This window comes from Heterocephalus glaber, unplaced genomic scaffold (genome assembly GCF_053883595.1).
Source record: "Heterocephalus glaber isolate CG9 unplaced genomic scaffold, H.glaber_assembly_v1.0 deba00001428, whole genome shotgun sequence".
In the NCBI taxonomy this organism is placed as follows: Eukaryota; Metazoa; Chordata; class Mammalia; order Rodentia; family Bathyergidae; genus Heterocephalus; species Heterocephalus glaber.
Genome location: NW_028258293.1, coordinates 14,055,926 through 14,077,768, shown reverse-complemented (window position 1 = coordinate 14,077,768; position 21,843 = coordinate 14,055,926). Strand labels below are relative to the sequence as shown.

Genomic DNA, 21,843 nt, shown 5'->3' with positions numbered 1-21,843 from the left:
ACCAAAACCTAAAAATAAAAGATATGATATCTCTATTTCCCAAGACACCTGTTAGCTTAAAATCGTTTTTGTATTTCAATAGGATGAGAAAAAGACAAGATAGACCCTTTTCATGGTATTCAGTCTCAGACAAAGATGTGACAATTCTGAGGCCAAATATTTGAAGTGCTCTGAGACATGTGTAATGGAAATTTTATCAGATGAATTTATAACTAAGAATAATTTAAGCGACATAAAACTTTTCTGGGGGTGAAACAAATGAGTTTTGAACTTAGACTAAATACCAGCTATGTCATTTTCTTCCTTCCTTCTTTCCTTTATTTTTTGTTCATTTCAAAAAATATTTAGTTGTGAAATGTGTATCTGGGCCTATGCTAAAAACCAGCTACACAGGTTTGAACAAAACAGTCATGGTCTCTGCCCTGATACAGCTTTTAGTCTGGTGGAGGAAATAGATATTAAATAATGCAAATATGTGATATACACTAATCATTTTGAGTGCTATGAAAACAAAAAAGAAATTAGAATTTATAGAAAATAACCAACGATGGGGGGGAGTAAACCATAAGATTATTGAAAAGATTAAATATAACAACGTAAAAGTGCCTAGCACATAATACAAGCAACAGATGTTTTTCAGTAACTTCTCTGTGCTCTGCAGAGATCCCTGACTGTCTATTCCTTCCCATTCCTCTCCTCCACAGAAACTGGGAAGTGTTGTGCACTGTTAGGTGGTATTGTAGAAGAATTCTCTCTAGACAGTGCAAATTGCTTCACAGCTTGCTATTCTGTTTTATATATAACCACAACTTAACCAAGCCACAACCTTCTTTTAAGCATATCTGGGTTTCATCTCCTGCTTTAGTGTCCTTGAAATAATTCATAAACTTTACCCTTTTCGTACCACGGGATATTTATTGCTATGTTAAATTATTCTCAAGAAACAAACAATGTCAGGAACGGAGACTAATTTGTTCCAGTTATAAGAAACGCCAAAGAAACATAACTAAGGACTGCCCTAATGGATTGTAAGTATATGAATAATACAATATCTCATTGTGGAGAGCTTTCTAAAAACTGTTAAAATCTCATTTTAGACCTTAATTATTCTTCTCCTCTCATAGAGCAAATAGTCAATAAGCCTTAATATCTGATAAATTCTAACTGAGGTTTAGTAAACTTCTGGGTCAATAAAAATTATAATTTCCCATTAACCTATTTTCTCCACCCCTTGATAATAAAATTAATCCCAACACCTCCCCAATTCCCTATGATTACACAACACAGACTAGAGTGCCCTTAATTCTTTTTTTTTAATAGAGCTCTTCAGTCATTAATGAAAAAGGTGACCCTTGCGTACCATTTAAGGGACAAGTGTCAGGTATTACCTTCAAAAAGGCAAGCAGCAGACAGACAAAATGAAAACTATTTCTAAATGAAAACTATTTCTGAATGAAAGGAAGGACATAAGGGAAGGAAGAAAGGAATAATAAGAGGAGAGAAAAAGAAGCAAGGCAGAGAAGGACTCATTACACTATGTCATTCTGCAGAAAAGTAGTTCCAAAGAGCTTTCCAAAACTATGTCATATACCACTTACCATATATGAAACCTAATTCACTACATTCATTGCTCTAATAGATATAAGGATGCTTCTTGGTCATAGTTACAATGAATGATAACTTTCTAAAAGTCTCCCAAATATAATATTAAAGTGTACTACATAAGTGATTATTTTCATGTGTAACTATATTAATACCCAGAGAATGCAAACTTATTCTTTGGTTTTTCCAGAAAGACACATATTATCTAAAATTCCTACACTTGTATTTAAAAGGCATTAAATTGAAATCAAAATAAACATGAACCAAATTGAGAAAAAATTATAATACTCCTTTGAAGTTACTATTGTCTGATCCAAACAAGTATTTCTATGCCTTTTAAAAAGTCCTAAAATCCATTTTACGATTTTATAAAAATCTCCTATTTGAATCATCTCTGGTTTCACATATTTCTCTCTCTTTTTCTCCTCTTCTCAATTACTTCAGTGAAGTTGGAAGGACAGCCATTTCTTCCATTTATTCAACCATGTCCTCTCCTCAAAAAGCTCCAGGACCACAAAGTTTTCTGTTACTCTCTTGTTTATACACATACTTTCAAGTCTTTATGTCTTAGTCTTCTCTCAGATATGGCCTCAGATCTCTCCTAAAACTTCAAGTCTAGGGGGAAGCTCCCAATAACTAGTCATAGAATCAACATAATCAATGGATTCAGATATTGCCATTATCAGGATAAATCCCAGAATGTTCCCATACCTTAAAGCTGTCAGCTAGTTAATAAATGCGCACTCACTGCTATTTCAGAGATCATATTATAGGAGACCAATCTCACTTTAAAAGTTAACACTTTAAGTGTTAAAGCTATAATAAACATAATGATGAGAGGAAAAAAATGTATATACAGAATGATAAATCAGGATTTCTTCTTCCCTTTGTTCAATCAAACTCAATACTAGTACACAAAGTAAAACCAAGCCATAGGTCTGTTACAAAACTGCTTAACTTTTTTCTTAAGAAGAAAAAGAATCTGTATTCTGCAGACTTGGATTCCATTAATGCTGTTGCTTAATTCTTTGCAATGCCAGAATCAAAAAAGGAAAAATAATAATTAACTGTCAAACATACCTTTTTGTTGTGCCTGTGTGTTCCAAAGGTATAAAAGAGGCCAGAGGTGAAATAAAAACAGAAAATCTACTTTTATTAATGAATTCATTCACTTAAGTTTACATGAAACTGTGAGCTGAAAAGAAAGAGAAAGAGCTAACTCCAGTAAAGTTCGTATCCAAAGAAAACTCCACCCACATAAACTCTCTAGTAACACATCAAGTTTTAAGCCCTTAGGTTAGAGACCATCTTTTCTTCCTTTGTAAGCACTGTTCCAAGACCTTAATGCTAAGCAAATAATAATAATAATCAGTATTACATCATATGAATAAATGTTTTTAACTGATTAAACATTAAGAATAAGTCTCTTTTACCAGTCATATATGGAAGGAGATGCACTGCAAATTAATCTTTTTCACTATTATTGCTTTGTATTTGTTAAAGCTTTCAGCAAGACATATGTAAGTGATATACAGAAAATGCACAGAATGTTTTACCTTTACTGGCAATTTTTTTTCCTTTTTTTTTTCTTTTTTTGTTGGTACCAGGGATTGAACTCAGTTCCTTGTGCTTGCCAGGCAGGCAGTGGAACCACTGAACTAAATCCCCCTGGCCCATTTACTGGCAATTTGTAACTCACATTTTGATAGTTTGGAACTGGTAAAAATATGGTGAAATGGTAAGTATATAGAAAAATTCCAAAATAACATAAAATATGTACTTTTATAAAGCTATGCTAAAAATGGTTAAAGATAAGATACAACAAAATAGATTTTGTTGATTATGCAATCTTTATAAACTAAATAGTTACTTAAATTTTTCCAGTAATACATTACTTTTTCCTGAATAACAGGCAGACGGTATTTCACATCTTATAGATCATTACGTCATAAAATAGCTAGCTGTGCACAACTAGTGCATTTATTTACATTCTCTCACTTTATATTTGAGACTACTACCCAGCTCAAATGATGGTTTTATTTCTTCTCTATTTTTATTTAATCCTTTCAATACTAATTAAAGTTATGACAAGTACTAGAAAATGATTAAGCCTGTTTTCTTGGTTAAAAACAAGTTCAAAGAGCAGATTTTAGGACAAATATTCATATTTATTAGCAGCTCTTAGAAAATTGCCCCTAAGCTCCACATTGTTTCTAAACTCAAGAAGAATTTTTCTCCAACAGGCACTGAATCACTTTAATGTTGACTCTTGTGCAGTCCTACTCCACCTTCAAATGTAGCCAGTAAATTCAGCTTTACTACAGTACTATAAAAATGTGAAAGAACCATAATAGCATCTAAAAAGGAGCTGTTGGCACTACATTAGTTTAGAGAAAACCCTAAACTGAATACTAATGCAAAAATTTAATCATAACTTGCCTAGTTGCCAAAAGTTACAATAATTATTTTGTCATAATGTGTAAGCTATCTTGAAAGCATCTGAGACTATTACTCTGTAGGATTCAGAATAAGTCCCCAAATCTCACTGTTCTTTTGTGGGGTTTTTTCCAATATTAACAAATCCTCAGTATACAACCTTCATTCTAACACTGTCTCTGAATATAGGTTCACCTTATGAATAAATGAATAACTATTATAAGAAACTATTTTGCTTTATTAATAAGCCAACTTTCCTGATTGGCATCCAACATGGATTCATCTCACACCAAATTCTACTTTACAGTGAACAATAGTGTAAATTTCCAATAAAATGCTCAAACAGAATCAATGCTGTTTTACTTTACTTTTCCTTTATAAACCACAACCAAATTTTTAGAGTTGCAAAGTAAAAACCAAGATCAAATTTAGACATGTTGTTTGAAATTAGCAAAGATGAAACACTTCAATGACAGACAAAAGCCCTGATTTTAAGAGTAGGTTTTTGCCTTCCCTGAAATGCCTAGCTCAGGCTGTGTATTTTTATGCCTGCAGATATTGGCATGTTTCACATTTAAGATTATGACACACCAACTTATTTTGAAATTTAAAAAATCTTCCACTGCGCATGTTTCAAGTGCTTCATGACTGTCACTGATAATTGAGCAATTAACTTGAAATTACCAAATGTGCTGTGATGGCATAATATGTAGTGAGCAACATGAAAGAATAAAGAACAGAGGAACTTGGTACAGTGAAAAAAAGTAATAAAGAGTAAAATAGGCTATAATAATAATAGTACTTAGTAAGTTTTAATGGTTCCAGGTCTCAGTAGTTTAAAAGTACAATAAAATGGTTTAATGAAGTTCTGAGTATTACTAACTTTCTAAAGCAGTTTGTTCTGTTGCTACAAAAAGGAACTTTCTTTCTAACTGGTCTTGTGTAATACTCAGGGATTGGTCCAAAATATAAATGAGGGCGTTTCACTAAACAACAAGCACAACACAATAAAGTTAAAAGTCCTGACAAGAAGATTCTGAAGAAATACACGATTGCAAAAAGTAGTTGTAAGGTCATTTTTTGAATGTAAAACAGATAAAGCAAAAATTCTAGGGGTAAAGTTACCTCACAAAGGCTTCAAGCTATTGTGATCATATTTACAAATAAAAAATTAAGATGCATGGTGGAAGACAGAAGAATGAAACTTAGCTCTACTGGAAAAACCAGAATAATTTTTACTACTCATTTTATCAAAGTCTCTACTACTGGGCTTTTCCCAGCTAAAACTATAATGTGACAGTAAAGAGTAGCTTTTTTGTGCTTAAACATAGATAGTGAAGTAAATTCCATAAATCTAAATCCCACCTTATTTCCATGGCAGGCCATTTAAAAGGCTTGCAAGAAAACCAACAATTTAGAGTCAGAGAGAGAAGAGATTCAAAACTACAGCAAATAAAAGACACTATTAAAAACATTTTTTCTCAAAATTCCATCAATAACACTCCAAAACACCACTAGAAGATTAAAATTAGGCCAGGATGTCCTTTCAGGTATAAATTAGAAACAGAAAGTAGAAAGAGCATAAAGAATAAGTATCTAAGGATACTAGTATATAAAACTTAAAAGCTTAAAATGTAATGGATATACACATTCAGATTAGCAAACTCCTTTCAATTAAAGTAGATTTCTGGCCACAAGTTCACCAATGTATAGTAGCTGTGTGTATTAATGTAGAAACTTCAAATGTCAGTGTATCTCTAATTAACATGAGCACACAACTGTAAAACTGAGAGGGCACAATTTTAAATTCCTTACATTCTCAGCATTAATGCTTTCGTGGGGCAGCTCCCGTTGTCATGGAAAATGGCATTCAAGCCCTATTTGTGGATTTTCACAGCTCATCTTTTTTATTTACCTGGTCTATGTCAAGATTAGCCTGGAATAATATTTTTTAAAGATAATGCACTTAGACCTACTTGTCCTTAAAATCACAGATGTTCTCACAGAGGGAGCTTTGGTGGGCTATGCTCAGTTTGAAACAGATTTCTTTCCATTTTAAAATACCACAAAGGCATGAATTTGTGATTCTTTTTGTTTGTTTCCTAAAAATCTATGCAACTCAAAAAATTTCAGTTGAAGCATGGTATGTGGCAGTTTCCGAAGAGTAGGAAAATGTCAAGAAGGACCAAATGCTGCAGCAGTATGAAAAAAAATACAAAAACAAACAAACAAAAAAATGAAGTGATAGAAGGCTCTCTCAATCTCCTGTCACTATTTTAACTTTTCAAAAATATTTATCCAGCAGCCAAGTAAAAACTAAGAGAGTGAACAAAGACAAAAAGAGAGCTAAAATTCTCTCTCCAAATACCAAAGATGGTACTAATGAAAATAGTACTGAATTTACACCGTAAATTCAGGTTTGAGCCCTGCTACTGTGCAAAAACGAAGATAATTCTTACACATCCTACAGTTTTCATGAAATTTAGCCAATTTAATGTGTCCAAAATCAAGTGTTATAGCAACTTTAGATACTGTTATTATTTCCTCGAACCTTTGGTTAAATAATTATCGGTTTTTGTATCAGACAATAAAATCCTTGTCAGAGACCTTGGAGGAAAGGTTGCTATTAGAGGCCACGAACTGAGACAGAGTTTTATAAAAGGGAATTCATTATCAAATTGTTAAAGTTGCTTGGGTAATCTGAAAAAGCCAAGTACTCAGTAAACAATCTTTGATTTTGTTGTTGTTGTTGTTGTTTTGTTAGTTTTGTTTTATTTAAGCAATCATTTATTGCCCTGGTAAAACTCAGTCATCAGACTTACACAATTATTTTTTCATTAAAGATAGAAAATTAAATTAGAATACTGAAAGGCAAAACAAAGTCTTCTTACATGAGGCCTACTTTGGGAAAAGAACTAGTTGTTTGTTGTTGTTTTTTAAGGGAAAAATGATTAGAATAAGATGTAGCTTCTGAAAAGATAGTCATGTCTCTTCACTCTGTTTTCCTCTTTTGACCTGGGCAGTAGATGTGAGTAGGTAAGATTCCAATCGGTTCTCACACACTCTTGGTGTGGCCCATTCATTATGGATGTGCAAACAATATCCCACCTTCCTTATCTCACAGTCTGGCTTCTGTACACCTTACTGAGAAACCTTCCCATAACCATGAGGTATAACTTTCTGCCTTAGATCATGTAGCACATAAGCAGTTCCAGAGCATGGAAATTAAAGTTCATAAAAGCCTCTGTCACTGATCCCATTTGCTTGTTCTTAGGTCTAACCAGATTAATATTTCCATTGTTTTAGCTGCCCCATCATTTAGTGAAAGTGATAGACAGTTTCCACAATAATGAAAGAAATAGAAACACAAACATTCTGAATGTCATATTAGTTATATCTCATTTATTTCAGTCATAGCATTCTGCTGAATCTCTTTAATAAGAAGGTTCTGCAGAAATTTTTTTGGATTTTTAAGCTAAACTCCAGAAAATATAAATATATATATATATATAAATATATATACTGGGGATGTTGATCAGTGGTAGAATGCTTGCCAAGTATGCATGAGGCTCTGGGTTTGATCTCCAGTGAGGGGTGGGAGGTGCATGTCTTTAATCTCAGCTACTCAGGAGTCTAGGGTAGGAAGATCATTTGAGCACAGGATATTGAGACCAGACTTAGCAACACAAAATAAAAATTTCTATCAACAATTCCTCTTCTAATTTTAGTCTTTCCTTTTATTAGATCACCAGAAAAATTTTCAGCTAATTGGATCACTTCCATTCAAAATTAATCTATGTGTATCTTGGGTGGAAGGTTGGGGGAGGTGAATTCAGGAAATAAAGCCTTTGGGTGAGAAGAAATGTAAATTATAATAAAGACTCACTTGGTTAAAATGATGGTAACTCTATTTGCCACCTGAATCATCATTAAAATTTACTTAATAAAATGATTGAATAATATGAAGGAAAAGAGAAAGAAATAAAAGAAAGGACAAAGCACCTGCGATAAGATTTGAACAGCTCAAAATTATTTCCCTTCACTCAGATTTCTAATAGGATAAATTCTGCTCTTTACAATTCTGTTCTCACCAAGAGCCATTCAAAGATACTTTATATTTCTTTCTCCATCTTCTTTGCCTCCTAACCCTCTCCATTATAACTTGCATAAATTAAAAGCTTATATTTAATTCAAATGAACCATGTAGTTTATACAATTTTGTATTTTAAGCAAGAATTAAGTTTTCAAATAACAAAATGTAAATTGATACAATTTCATAAAATTAACAATTTATTCATTCTTAAATCATTAAAAAATACAAAGTATACTGACATACATTAAATATTACACACATATTTTTTAAAGTTGGTTCAAAATGCCTAACCAAATCAATATTATCACTACTGAAGGTAAACCTGATTGTAAATTAAATTTTCACTGCTTTCTATTTAAATATTGAATCACTTTAACTTATAACATTTTTTCAAATACTTTCATAGAAATATTTTCTCTAAACTTCTTTATAGCAGTACATTGAAAAAGGAAAATTTTCCTATGTTTTTGCTGTTATCAAACGTTAAAAAGCCCTATAAATCCAAACGGTTTACAACAATATACACATATAAATATATTTTAAAATCAAATTACTGATATGTGGACTTATATACACAGAGACATTTTTAAATACCTGCCATAGACTTTCAACTATTTCCATATCATAAATATGCATCAATTAATTTAAAATACTTGAATAGATCTTTAAAGTTTATTCAATTTTTTTCTTAAAATTTACCTACTTTTCAGAGAAAATATATTTAGGGAATAGACTGTATTTTGGGGATGGGAAAGTGGACAGAGATACAAACATTTTGATGTATACTATACTTTCACCAAGTGAGTCTTTGGTTCCTTAGCATAATCTCCTTATGCACTGACAGCTCTTTGAATTCTCTATCATCTCATATCATTTCTCTGAGAACAAGCACATAGCACTTTTCAAGTCCAGATAGCCAGAAATGTAAGAAGTTATCAGAGTAAATTATTCATGTGTATATGGACTAGAATCTTTAACGGAACACATTCCTATAGTTGGGCTCTATTCTCAAAAAGTAAAATATTCTTTAGTCTTATTGTAATGGGCCCTACATTGTGTTATTTCATTGAGAATTACAACAAACAGGTTTTTTTAAGCTGTCATTTTTCTATGCTCTTCCTAAGAAAAAATTTATGAAAAATTATAATGCTTACAAAACACCAGAAAAACTAATAAAAATTCACATATAAGGGGAGTTAAGAACTTATTTATATACTATGACTATTACACTAAATAGTAACAAAAGTAATAAATAAATACTTACAATTACACACAAAAAGTCAGCCCCAGCACCCAGAAATCACTGGTAAATTGCCTTTGAATTCATGAAAGTGACCTGAAAATTTAGACACAAAATGAAAAAAAAAGGATAAGTAAGTTGTATTTATGTGTTTTATTTAAAAAGTATATATTCTGGCTATAAGTCATACTATTTTTAATTCAAGCAATTGTCCTCATCTACTCTAACAGCAAAATCATGATGCCAAAGAAACAATTATTTCATCGTTCTGAATCTAAGAATACAATATCCACATCTGTTGTGGCTCTTTGGAAAATTGTCAGTAATAAGTGTTTAAAAGTACAAATAAGTAAAACTAAAGGGGAGATTTTGAAAATGCAGGAGTAAGAAAAATTACATTTGAAAAACATTTAGGTTTGCAAATTAAAATGAATTAGCTTTGTAGAGAACATCTTTAATATGTTCAACAGAAATACTTTATAGGTCAAATAAGAAAGGAAGTAAGTTTTGATCTACTAAGGCATGGACCCATTAGATCCTGAGGCCTGTATGTGCTATAATTCAATTCAAAATTGTTTTGGTTGTACACACTTTAATGTTGGCTGAGAGGTAACAGATGCAACTCAAACACACAAAACTAGCCATATAAAAATCTTTAGCATAGGGTCGAAGATTTAGCTCAGTGGTTCTGCCACCTGCCTGGCAAATGCAAGGTCCCGAGTTCCATCTCTGGTACCAAAAAAAAATGTTTAGCACAATGAATCACTTCATCCTCCTAAATATCTATGGTTTCCTTTCTCCAGAACCTCCGTGCATTAGAAGGTAGTTTGGTAATTTATTTTTATTGTTTGGTCTAAATACAGCACATTTTTAGTTCCATGAAAACAAAGAAACTTTGTTGCAGAAATTGTATTCTTTCCAGAAAGAGGATGGCTATGAGTAGTGCTCAAATGAAAATAATAAGGGAGCTTGAGTTTCTAATTTAGGTCAGAATCTTTCTTAGGATCTGGGGATTGGTTTGATTCGTTGTGCATTTTTTAAAATATAGCCAGTAAACATCTAGGTTAGACAGATCTAACTAGGTTTAAACAAAGTTCTTTCTGGGAAAAGAAATGTTGATCAACAGCATTAACAGGAACCACTGTGCCTAACTTTGTAGTTACAGCACAAATGGCCTTAACATATTATGTATCAGCATTTGAAACTAAATTAGGATATGAAGTAAATACCTAACCCAACCTTTCACGAGTCCCTAAAATATCATTTTACCTAAGTGACCCAGAAAATTTATTCATTTTCTAGTCACAATTGATAGATAATAACGGTCTGGGCAGGTGGAGAGCTTTAAATATGAATGGCTGGGGCCAGGGATTTAGCTCAGTGGTTTTGGCGCCTGCTGCGCAAGCGCAAGGACCCGAGTTCGAACCCCGGTACCAAATAAATAAATATGAATGGCTAATATATCCATTAGGTTTCCTCACTAAATCACCTTGTTTTTAAAAGGAATGGTGTCTGAAACCTTCCCCAATCTGGTTTCATCGGTTTGCATCAAACTGATAATGCTCACTTCCACAGAAGCAAGAAGACTCTGGGCAGGGGAAAGTAGTTCTAACATTAATTTGGGATATTATATCCTTTTCTACTTCTTGGCTTTCTGTGGCTCTGGCTGGGAAAGTAATTTTATCTGGGACACCACATAACCCTACCTGCTCACACTATTTAAATGTCCAAGACCAGCAAAAGTACTGGGTCTAATAAAAGCTATTTTCACTTTTTATTTCCCCTGAATTGTACATTATAATTTCTTTGTAAAGAAATTAACCACAAAATAAATCTGTAGCAAAATCCTGTATATCTAAAAGGGTTTAGTCTTTGCATATGTAAAAATATCAAACCTTTTTTTTTACTGGCAATTAATTCTTTTAAGGGCATGAATTGGAATTATACAAAATACATGATATATCTCATTCCTTCATCTTCATGTAAACAGTGGGAGGGGAGTGTAAAAGAAAATGCAACCAGAAAAAACTGTGGCTAAGATAGATCTAATTGTTTACAAGCATTGGACTATAGGAGTTAAGACGCTAACTCTAGAAATGCTTTTAATCTTAAAGTAAGTCAGATTCCAGACATTCAAGGCAAATAATGTTTCAATATATACCAATAGAAAGTAAATAAATTTCACGTGTCTCATCAACAGTCCTACTACATAAGTTAAAAGCAACACTGAATTATATCATGAACTGACTGAAGTTACTGGTGAAGTCTAGAGCAAATAATTAAAAGAAAGTAAGTTCTTAAGGTCACAGAGTTCATTATTATAAGGGAAAAATTACTTTAATGAATATTTATTTATACAGAGAATTTAGGAATAAAGAAGAAATATTTTGTAATAAACATTAATGCACACATATTGTAAACTACTTCTTTAAAAAGAGTTTACGCTAAAGAAAATATTTCCAAAAATAAACATGGTCACTTTGGTCCTGCAGTAGCACAAAAGTAAGAAGTATAAAAAAGAATGCCAGAGCAAATCACCATCTATTCTGGAAAATCATAGTCTTTTTTAAAAAGCAGTGTTCAGAACACCCAATCACATATGGACTGATCCAATCCTTTCTGCTTATTCAGCAAGTAGTGATCGTGGGCTAGGAACTATACTGGAAAGTAACAATACAAAATGTAAACATTTTTTTAAATGGTCTTCCCCCTCAAGGATTTCAATCAATAATCCAACCTGCGCCATAGGCTTTTACATCTAACCATGGTGGTGGCTTGATTCATACCACTGTCAAGTCTTTTACACATTCTAACTTTATTAAACTAAAAAATACATATATATATATATATATATATATATATATATATGCAGTGGAATATTATTCAGGCATAAAGTATGGAAATGGATTTGCAAGAAAATGGATGGAACTTGAGGCCATTTAGCTATGAAAAACAACTCAGGCATAGTAAGTTAAATAACGCATGGTTTCTATTATATGAGAAACCTAAAATACAAATTAATGCAATAAAGAGATGATAAGAAACTAGAAGGAAGACCCTTGGAGATGGGAAGAAGATCACAGAGAGCTAAGAGAGAAGGGGGTAAAGGGATTAAAAATGATCAAGATATGTTATAATGCCCATACTGGTTCCCCAATTTGAACATAATTGCACACATACATTAATAAAAATGGACTGCTACAAACACTTCAATATAAAAATGCATAAAGAATCTAAAGAAGAATGTAAAATGAAGAAATACAAATGTCCAACAAAATAAAGGTGTTAACATAAAACATTAATCTCCCAGATAATCAAAGAAATGTAAATGAAATATTTTCTTTACAATATCAGCAAAATATTTCATAAACTGGATAAAAGTGGTACTGTTGAGGATGTGAGAAAATAACAATTCTCATATGTCACTGATGAGATTATAAACTGGGTACAACTTTCCTGAACAACAATTTAACAGTAAATGCTAACATTTTTAATGTTAACACCCTCTGAATGTACAATGCTACTTCCAAAAGTTATCCTAAAGAACTAATCATAAAATGTTTAAAAATGTGTTCATTATAGCATTTGTATAATAGCCAAAAATTGAAAATAATATATTGATTGAATAAATAATTGTACATCCACTATAACACTATTCTGTAACTATTTAAAATTCTGTAACTACTTAAAATTATGATATAAATCAATATTTATTGACATAAAGGGATAGCCTCAATATATTTTGAATAAAAATACAATGTGTATAGTTAGAAACAATTTGTAGGAAATTAAATTCAAATGTATATATACATTTTTTTTACAAAGTAAAGTACAATTTAATAAAAATGTTAACATTTGAGAGTGAACTGCAAGTTTATTTTATGTTCTTATTGTTATGAATGGGTGTTATTTAGTTTTTTTATACGTAACAGGTCTGATGTATTCCAAAACAATAAATCTATTTCAAAATTCAGTATGTCACTTATATAGTCAAAAAGAATCAAATCTAGGATAACTTACTTTTAGTTCAAAAGCAAAACCCAAATATTAATATCAGTTGTTTTAAAAACTCAGAATTACAGGGCAACTTCAAACAAGTATCCGACAGCAAATGAAGAAACTAAACATTTTCACAAAAGCATATCCTACTCTACCAAAAATAGCTCATAGATCAAAGGTAAATAGCAAATAAAAACACTGCCACCTCCCCATATAATTAGACTGTAAAAGCTTTCAAGCTAAATTTTTTAATCTTGTTTAATGCTGTCTTTAAGCCACACCCATTTCTTTTTTTTAACACACACACCACCTTTCTTTTTATTATTTGATTTAGCAAGATGATTTCAGCATCAAATAAGCAGTTGGATTAAAGGCGCTTCCAACCTGGAGAGTCAATGATTCTAAAGTATTATTTAAAACGCTAAAATCCTTCCAAAAATACCTGTAGCAAAATTTACCCAGCTTTATATTAAATTATAGCATTATATATCTAAAGCTTAAGAATTGAGAAACTTTCTTTAATTTATTGATTCACTAATTTAATTATGTATATAGAGAACCACTAAGTTCAAACAATTGTCTTCAAAGAATTTATTTTCTCAACTAACATTTTGGAGAAAATTAGTTCTCTGGCCTTCTAAATATCAAAATAAAAACTGAGAACTATCAAAAGACATCTTATATGCAAAATCTAAAAACTTTTTCTAACTATATCATTTTTCCATTAAAACTGTAATTATTCCTTCCCCGTCAATTTTGGGGGAAGAAATCTTTACTTTTTTTATATCCATTTTTTAAATTACAAAATCAAGATCTAGGAGACATTACCAAAGATTTTACAGAATTTAAAAGGATATAGAAAGCATATTTCAAAAAACTGTTTTGAAATAAATTTGACATCTTCTAAGAAGCACCTTGGAAGACAAATTAATGAAAATAACTCTGGAGGAAATATAAAATTTGAATAGCAACTATTAAAGAAAGTATATTCCTAGCTTGAAAACCGACCTATATGACAACAACAGGCTCATATACATTTTAACTGATAAATTATATCAAACATTAAAGCAGAAAAAAGAAGAAACACTTTTCCCCTCATTTTAGGAACTCAACATTGTGCTAATCCTAAAATTGGATAAAGATAATAGAAGAAAAAGGTATGAACATAGATAGAAATTTGTTTAACAAAACAAACTATTAGAAGTCAGATCTGGCAGTCTGTAGAAAGTGGTTTTGATATAGGGATGGCAGTGTTGGTTCAGCCTTGGAAGATCCACCCCCAAAAGTCATCAGTTTAACAGAGGAAAGGAAAAAACCATATGATCCTGTAACTAGTTGGAGAAAAATATTGGACTAAATTCTACAGCTGTTCACGGTAAAAGCTATCAGGAGACTAGAAGTAGAACAGAACCTTCTCAACAGATTAAAGACATGTGCTCCATACTTCCAGTGAGAACACCTTATATGAATGGAGAACATTCAATGCTTTCTCCTTAAGTTGGGGAACAAGGGCAGATATGCTTACTCCTTATCTGTTCATTAAACTTTGAAACCTAGGCCCAACCAAAATCGTCTGGCAATAAAATGACACAATTAGGATAGGGTTGGCAAGGTAGAAGCAAAATATTTATATGTAGATGAAATGATCATCTACAGAGAAAATACTAAGAAATCTCTAGGAGCCCCTAGAACTTGTACTTGAATTTAGCAGGATTAGAAAACACAAGGTATATATAAAAATTCAGGTCTGTGTATACTTGCTATAAATGAAGAACTGGATATTGAAATTTAAAAGTTATGTAGGAGTACAAAGGACCTAGAAAAGTTAAAAAAAAAAAAAAAAAACAGTGTTGGAAGACGTTTAGTACCTAATTTTAAGACTTCTTCTAAAGCTACAGTAATCAAGGCAGTGTTGGTGTAAGGAAAGACATATAGATCATTGGAATAAAACAGAGAATCTAGAAATAGAACCACACATATGTGGTCCACTGAGTTTTGAAAGATTATTTAACATTAGCATTTTATAGAATATAAACTCAATTCAAGAGCCAAGGAAGAGATAGTGTTTTCAGCAAACGGCACAAGAACACCTGGTATTTGTATATAAAAAATTAACCTCAACCCTTTTTTTCCATACATGAAAATAACTTGAAGGGATCTATGAATCTAAATATGAAAGCCTAAAAGTATTTAAGAAGAAATTATAAGGGAAAATGGTTATGAATTCAGGGTAGGCAAGGTCTGCCTAGGATACAAAAAACATGATGTATAAAAGAAAAAAATTGATACATGAGATTCCATCAAAATTTAGAACTTTAAATGACATCATTAAAATGAAAAGTAGTCCTTAAACACACCATATTTATAATGCATATAACCTATGACCAGAATATATGAAGAATTCTTAGAGCTCATTAATAGACAACCCAATTAAAAAGTAGACATAAAAAGATGATAAACAGCCAGTATAGCACAAGAAAAGGTGTGCAACTCTAGAATCAGAAAAATACTAATCAGTACAATAACAAGATTGAATTATACACTCATTAGGGAGATGAAGTCAAAAGTTTTAAAAGCCTTGTCATGACTTTTTCTTTTTGTTGGATTCTCCCTCTTTGCATTTAATTTGTCATGCCCAGTGGATTCATTCTGCTGGGTTTCCTGGGGTTGTGATCCTCATTGTCTTTTCCTAGGGTATTGTCTAAAATATTTTGGAGTGCTGGTTTGATGTTCATGAAGTTCCTGAGGTGCTCTTTGTCATGAAAGTATCTTATTTCTCCATCAATTTTGAAATATAGATTTGCAGGGTACATCAATCTGGGTTGGAGGCTGTTTTCCTTTAGGGCTTGAAATACATCACTCCAAGCTCTTCTTGCCTTGAAGGTTTGAATTGAGAAGTCTTCTGTGATTCTGATGGGCTTTCCTTTGTATGTGATTTGTTTCTTTTCTCTCACTGCTTGTAGAATTTTGTTCTTCTGTTGGATTTCTAGAATCCTATGTGTAGATTTTTTTTTGATCAAGGCTAGCTGGAGTCCTATATGCCTTACTTATCTGTATGTCAAGTTCTTTTCCCCTCCTTGGGAAGTTTTCTGCCATCACTTCTGTGGACAGTTTTTTTATGTCTACTGCACTCTCTCCTGTTCCTTCATTGACTCCAATCAGTCTTATGTTATTCTTCCTTGCATCATCTAGCAGCTGCTGGATTGATTGCTCATGTTCCCTTACAATTTTAAAGCAATTTTTCTTTTCCTGGTCACTAACTGCAATCTTTTCTTCTATATGTGAAATTCTATCCTCACATTGGTTCATTCTGCTGCACAGACTTTTGATGGAGTTTTTAATCTCCTGGAAATCTGCTTGCAACTGTTTTATGGATTCCATTTGTTTCCTATGTTGGGATTCCATCATGTTCCTCAGATCCTCTATTTTTTTATCTGTGTCCTCTCTAGATTTATTAATCATGTCTTGCACCATGAGTACAATCTTTGCTGTTATCTGAGTAATTATTTCTTATTTCATTTTTCCCAGATCCTCTTTTGTTGCCAGTTCAGAGGGTCCAGCTGGTTGAGTATCAGATTGTTCCATCTTGTTTCCCTTTGGGGTTGCTGTAGGTGATCCAGAAGTCTGTTTTTGAGGCTTGTTTATGTGTCTTCTCATTTCCATGCAGAGAGGGGGAGGGTTGCTTCTGGCACCCGCACGGTTCACCTTCTCTGCCTTAGGAGCTTGGGATGGCGGCGGGGGAGCTTCCTGCCAGGATCTGGGCGAAATCTTTACTATTATCATCACTTCTTTCTTTACAGCTTTACTAGGCTAAACCTGTTTCTTGAACTCCATAATGCTTAGGTTTACTTTTTTCTTTGAAATTATATAAAATAATGCAGAAATTAAATTAGTGGTAAAAATAAAATATAAAATTTGCCTTTTAAAAGAACTGATACCCAATATTTTAAATGCAATTGCTAATAACTAAGAACATCATAATAGTAAACCAAAAACAAGGATTTAGCTACTGGTATTTATATCTTCAAAGGCAAAAATAAGAATATTGCTGAACTACCATGAAAGACAAGATGCTACACAGTCCAACACTTCACTTTCCTAGAACTTACTCCCTCAAAAAAACTGGAATTTCTCCTGTTCTTAAAGAAAGTTGTTATTGAAGCCAACTCATAGTTGCCTATTCATTTACTCTATGTTGCTCAATCTACATCCTGAATATTATTTCAGAATTGAGGGCCACAGTGAGAAGGAATAGCGACAAAGCATTCAAAGAACCACTGAACATCTTTATAGTAACCACATTACATTAGAACGGTTACATGTTCTAAAAATGGTAGTATGAAGGAATTTTAGAGATCAGCTAGTCCAGTTATTGTCTAAATCTTTGATCTCAGGACTCCTTCAATTCTTCTAAAACATATTAAGAGTTCCAAAACATTAGTATTACATTTATCAATATTTATATATTTGAAATAAAAAACAAAAAAATGTAGTGGTTATTAATTCATTTAAAATAACAATAACACACCTATTACATGATAACATTTTACTAAATATAAACATATTTTAAACAAAATATTGGAGAAAAGACTGGCATTGTTTTATATTTTCTAAAATCTCTTAAATGGCTAGATTTTTTAAAGACACCTACATTCTCATGGATGCTATAGCATTCAATCTGTTGAGATAGGTTAAATTGGTATGAGTCAGTGAAAAGTATCCATTTGCGCACAGATATATAGTTGGAAAGAGCAGAATGTTTTAATAGCCTTTTCAGATATTGGTGGCTATTTTTCATTGATACTACATTAAAATTTGATAAGAAATCATTTTTCAAAGGTTAATTGCAATTTGGAACCTAAACAAACAATAAACTTCTTGTATTCCAGTATTTTTAAATCCTATCGCCTTCAAATGGATTTTTTAGCCATGCATGATTTTGTAACATTATATATTGCTTCATTTGGAAAAAGAAATCTTTTAAAACACTGGTTCACTGGGTTATCCAGACCTTCAAAATGTTGACAAGTTTCGGTATACAATATTTCTTAAACCACATTTCTTAATATCAGCCCCAACCTTACCAGAAAAGTTTCTAAGTATATAAGGAAGTCATCAAATTGATAGTGGTGGATACAAACATTCAGTACTACTAATGTTTTCTTGAAAGCTCAAATTTTATGGAAAAAAAAAAAACAGTGTCAGTTACTTTTCTTAAAGTGGGCAGGCTCATTTTGTTCATTTTCAAAAATGTCTGCCAAGTACCAAGTTTAAATAACAATTGTGTGGCTGTTAGCCATTCTTTCAAGAAAAATTGTACCCTATCAAAAAAGCTGTTGGTTCAACTAACAAGTGATTTTCCTTAAACTAACCATCATACTAAATATGTAGTATATGTGCTTTATTCATACCTCCCATTTCAAAGTATTAAAAGCTTCAAGAATGAAGAAAATTAATTTTTACTGCTTCATCCATAATATTAAGTAAAATTGGATATTTTGTTTATTTTGTCTGTAAGTAACAAGGATAAAAAATTCAATGAGTCCTGATACAGTTTGGTTCCACTGTCTTGATCTGTGCTAAGGAATCAGCAGTTCTACCTAAAATAGCATTGCATCTTCAGGCCAACTGTCAATACAGTGAAAAAGGCAAAGAGCAATCAATTTTGCACTATGTTGAAAACAGTTTAGATTTTGAAGACCTTGTGATAGGGCCTCAGGGGTTCCCAGGGTCTGTGAACCACTTTGTGATAACTGCTAATCTATTCTGTTATTCCATTTTGCTACTAAAACTGCCTAGTTTAATATTTTCAAGTCAACAAAGAAGAGATAACCAAAAGCTAGTGTAATGAGCATAATATGGAAAATGCTGATTGAAAATTTTCTCTCTCCTCTTTATAAAAGAACAATATTAATAAGCAGAAATTACATGTTGGCATATTTTAGTTCAGTCCAAGATAAATCTTTAAAAGCAATAGAATAAGTTCCCTCACAAAAGAGAAGTTGTCAAAGGTGAGGTAGATAACTCTACCAGGAAAACTGTAAAAAGAATTCTTAATATTGAGTTGTATAGTTGAAAGTTGTAGCCAAACTTAGGTGATTATATAATCACTTAGAAAGCTTTTGTAATAGTCAAATTTGTGGTCCCCACTCCAGGCCTATTAAATCAGAGTCTCTTTGAGTTGGTCAGGAATTTCCATATTTTAAAAGTTTTGCAGGTGACTTACAACTGGTCTGGCTATATAGATTGATTTTCAGAAACTGCTATACCAATTCTCCTCTAAAATCATTACCACTCTAAGATTACAATTCTATATTTTATCTGCACCTACTAGGAAGTACATACTTACACTGTAATGTAACATATTTTAAACCAACTTTAATAGATTATAGGCAATCAGTATCAAGGTATTTCCAGATCAGAAGAAAGGGCATTAATGTTGTATTTCCTAGGCCCACAAGTCCACTTCTGCCAGCATGTGTAGCTGAATTGTAAATCAGAGATAGAAATGCCTAAATTTGACACACTTTCACACCTACTGATATCTTACGGCTCTCTTTGAGAAGAACTATGTGAACAAGAATTGTCAATAAAAAATATAAAAATAGTGTCTACATAAGAAACGATGTATTATTTAAAAGAAAATGGCAAAGGGCCGGGGATTTAGCTCAGTGGTTCTGCCATCTGCCTCACAAGCACAAGGTCCCAAGTTTGATACCTGGTACCAAAAAAAAAAAAAGAAAAGAAAATGGCATGTCTTTATAAAGGCATTTTATAACGGCAGCTTGTCACTCTAAACCAAGATCAAAATATAGACCACAAACTTCCAAAAGTTATTTACAGAGCCACCATTTGACTTACTGCAAAAATCTCCTGCCTTTTAAGGTCTTGACTACAGAAAAATTCTGTATATTTTATAAATACAACACAAGGCAGCAAGACCATTTGATCAGAATGAAACAAATATTTGGCAATGGGTTAAAAAGAATTTTGGGGCCGGGGATTTAGCTCAGTGATTCCACCACCTGCCTCGGCAAACCACAAGGTCCCAAGTTCGATCCCTGGTACAAAAAAAAAAAAAAAGAATTTTTGGAATATGTTTTGTAACTTTTCACGCAATGAGCTTGTAATCTTTTATCTGTTCTTTCATAGCCTTTGCTTTACTGAGCAAAAAAATAAAACTTTCTTATTGTGCTAATATCTTTTTCTTCCTTGTAGCCTTTCTGATTTCATGCATATATGCATACATGATATCACTTAACAACCAAATACAGCAAAGGAAGTCTGTATAGGTAGGACTGAAAAAAAAAAAGTGAGTATTAAAATATAATTCTCAGACTCTCTATACCAGAACCACCTGGGATACTTACTAAATGTTTAAAAAATAAGACATCTTTTAGGGCTGGGGATTTAGCTCAGTGGTGCTGCTGCCTGCCTCACAAGCGCAAGGGCCTGAGTTTGATCCCTGGTACCAGAAAAAAAAAAAGACATCTTTTAAAAATATTACTAGGCCCTACACAGACCACTGATTCTGTGATGCTAAAATGTGGCCCAGGAACATATTTTTAAGGGTACTCCTCAGGGAATTTCCAGAATGCTAAAATTCAAGAACTACCCAGAGAAAAGGCAACTGTATTAAATATGGATAAATTCATAGAAACTTTAGTGGAAAAATGAAGATTTTGTAATGATATAAAATGCTTTATCTTAAATTAATGGTTTTAGATTTCTTTTTTATTTTCTTAAATGTAACATGGTATTAGAAATTAGATGTGGAATTCAGCTCAAATATTAAGTCTTAGTTACTGCTGGATTTATTTTTTTAATTAGAGGTAAAGATACACGCTACTCTCCACAATTCAATTAACATTTCTGAGAGCCGATAGGCCACATGGCACAAATGGGGATCTCTGGACATACAGAACGATGAAGCACAATCCCATGTCTCCAGCCACTGACAATATGGATTCATTATAAGATAAATATTGTAGTTAGAACAGGCTCACATTATAGTGCATTATCATCCTGAGAAAGAGAAGAAGATTCTTTTCCTGACTTGGTTTTCTCTCCTTGAGTTCTACTCATAAACATAGTGACAGTAGAGTGGCAGAACATTTAAAAGCAATCATTTAACAAAATCTCACAAATAAATACTAATTTTAAGGCTACACATCTTTTTAATCAGTCTGCTGTTTTGTATAGAGTAGACTAATGCAAACAAATGAGAGAGGGCTGTTCTTTGTACTTATTCTAGATAATTAAACCAAGATAAATTTTAAAGACATCTAAAAAGGGTCAATTTTAATCTTCATTTTAAGAAACTTTTCTTGTTTCCACTCAGTACCACTCCTTCTTAACCACAAATAATGACTTCAGTAATGGAGCTCTATAATTTAAAGTATCAGGCAAATAACACCAAGTGACTTAGATGAGTTGATGCTGCCTATTGTGCAAATATGTACTTAGATGATTA

At 32.3% G+C, this 21,843-nt stretch overlaps 1 protein-coding gene across 24 annotated transcripts in view; it reads right to left on the bottom strand.

Annotated features, from left to right (window-relative positions):
* Window positions 1-21,843, bottom strand: part of Sox6 (SRY-box transcription factor 6) — a 689,857-nt gene that overhangs the window by 459,520 nt on the left and 208,494 nt on the right. For 23 of the 24 annotated variants that reach the window (XM_087211270.1, XM_087211269.1, XM_021263841.2 and 20 more), the window contains one exon: window positions 9,396-9,467. The gene's annotated coding sequence lies outside the window, so the exon portion shown is untranslated. Of the gene's footprint in view, window positions 1-2,682; window positions 8,324-9,395; window positions 9,468-21,843 lie in introns of those variants that run through there. The other variant, XM_087211290.1, reaches the window with a different exon arrangement.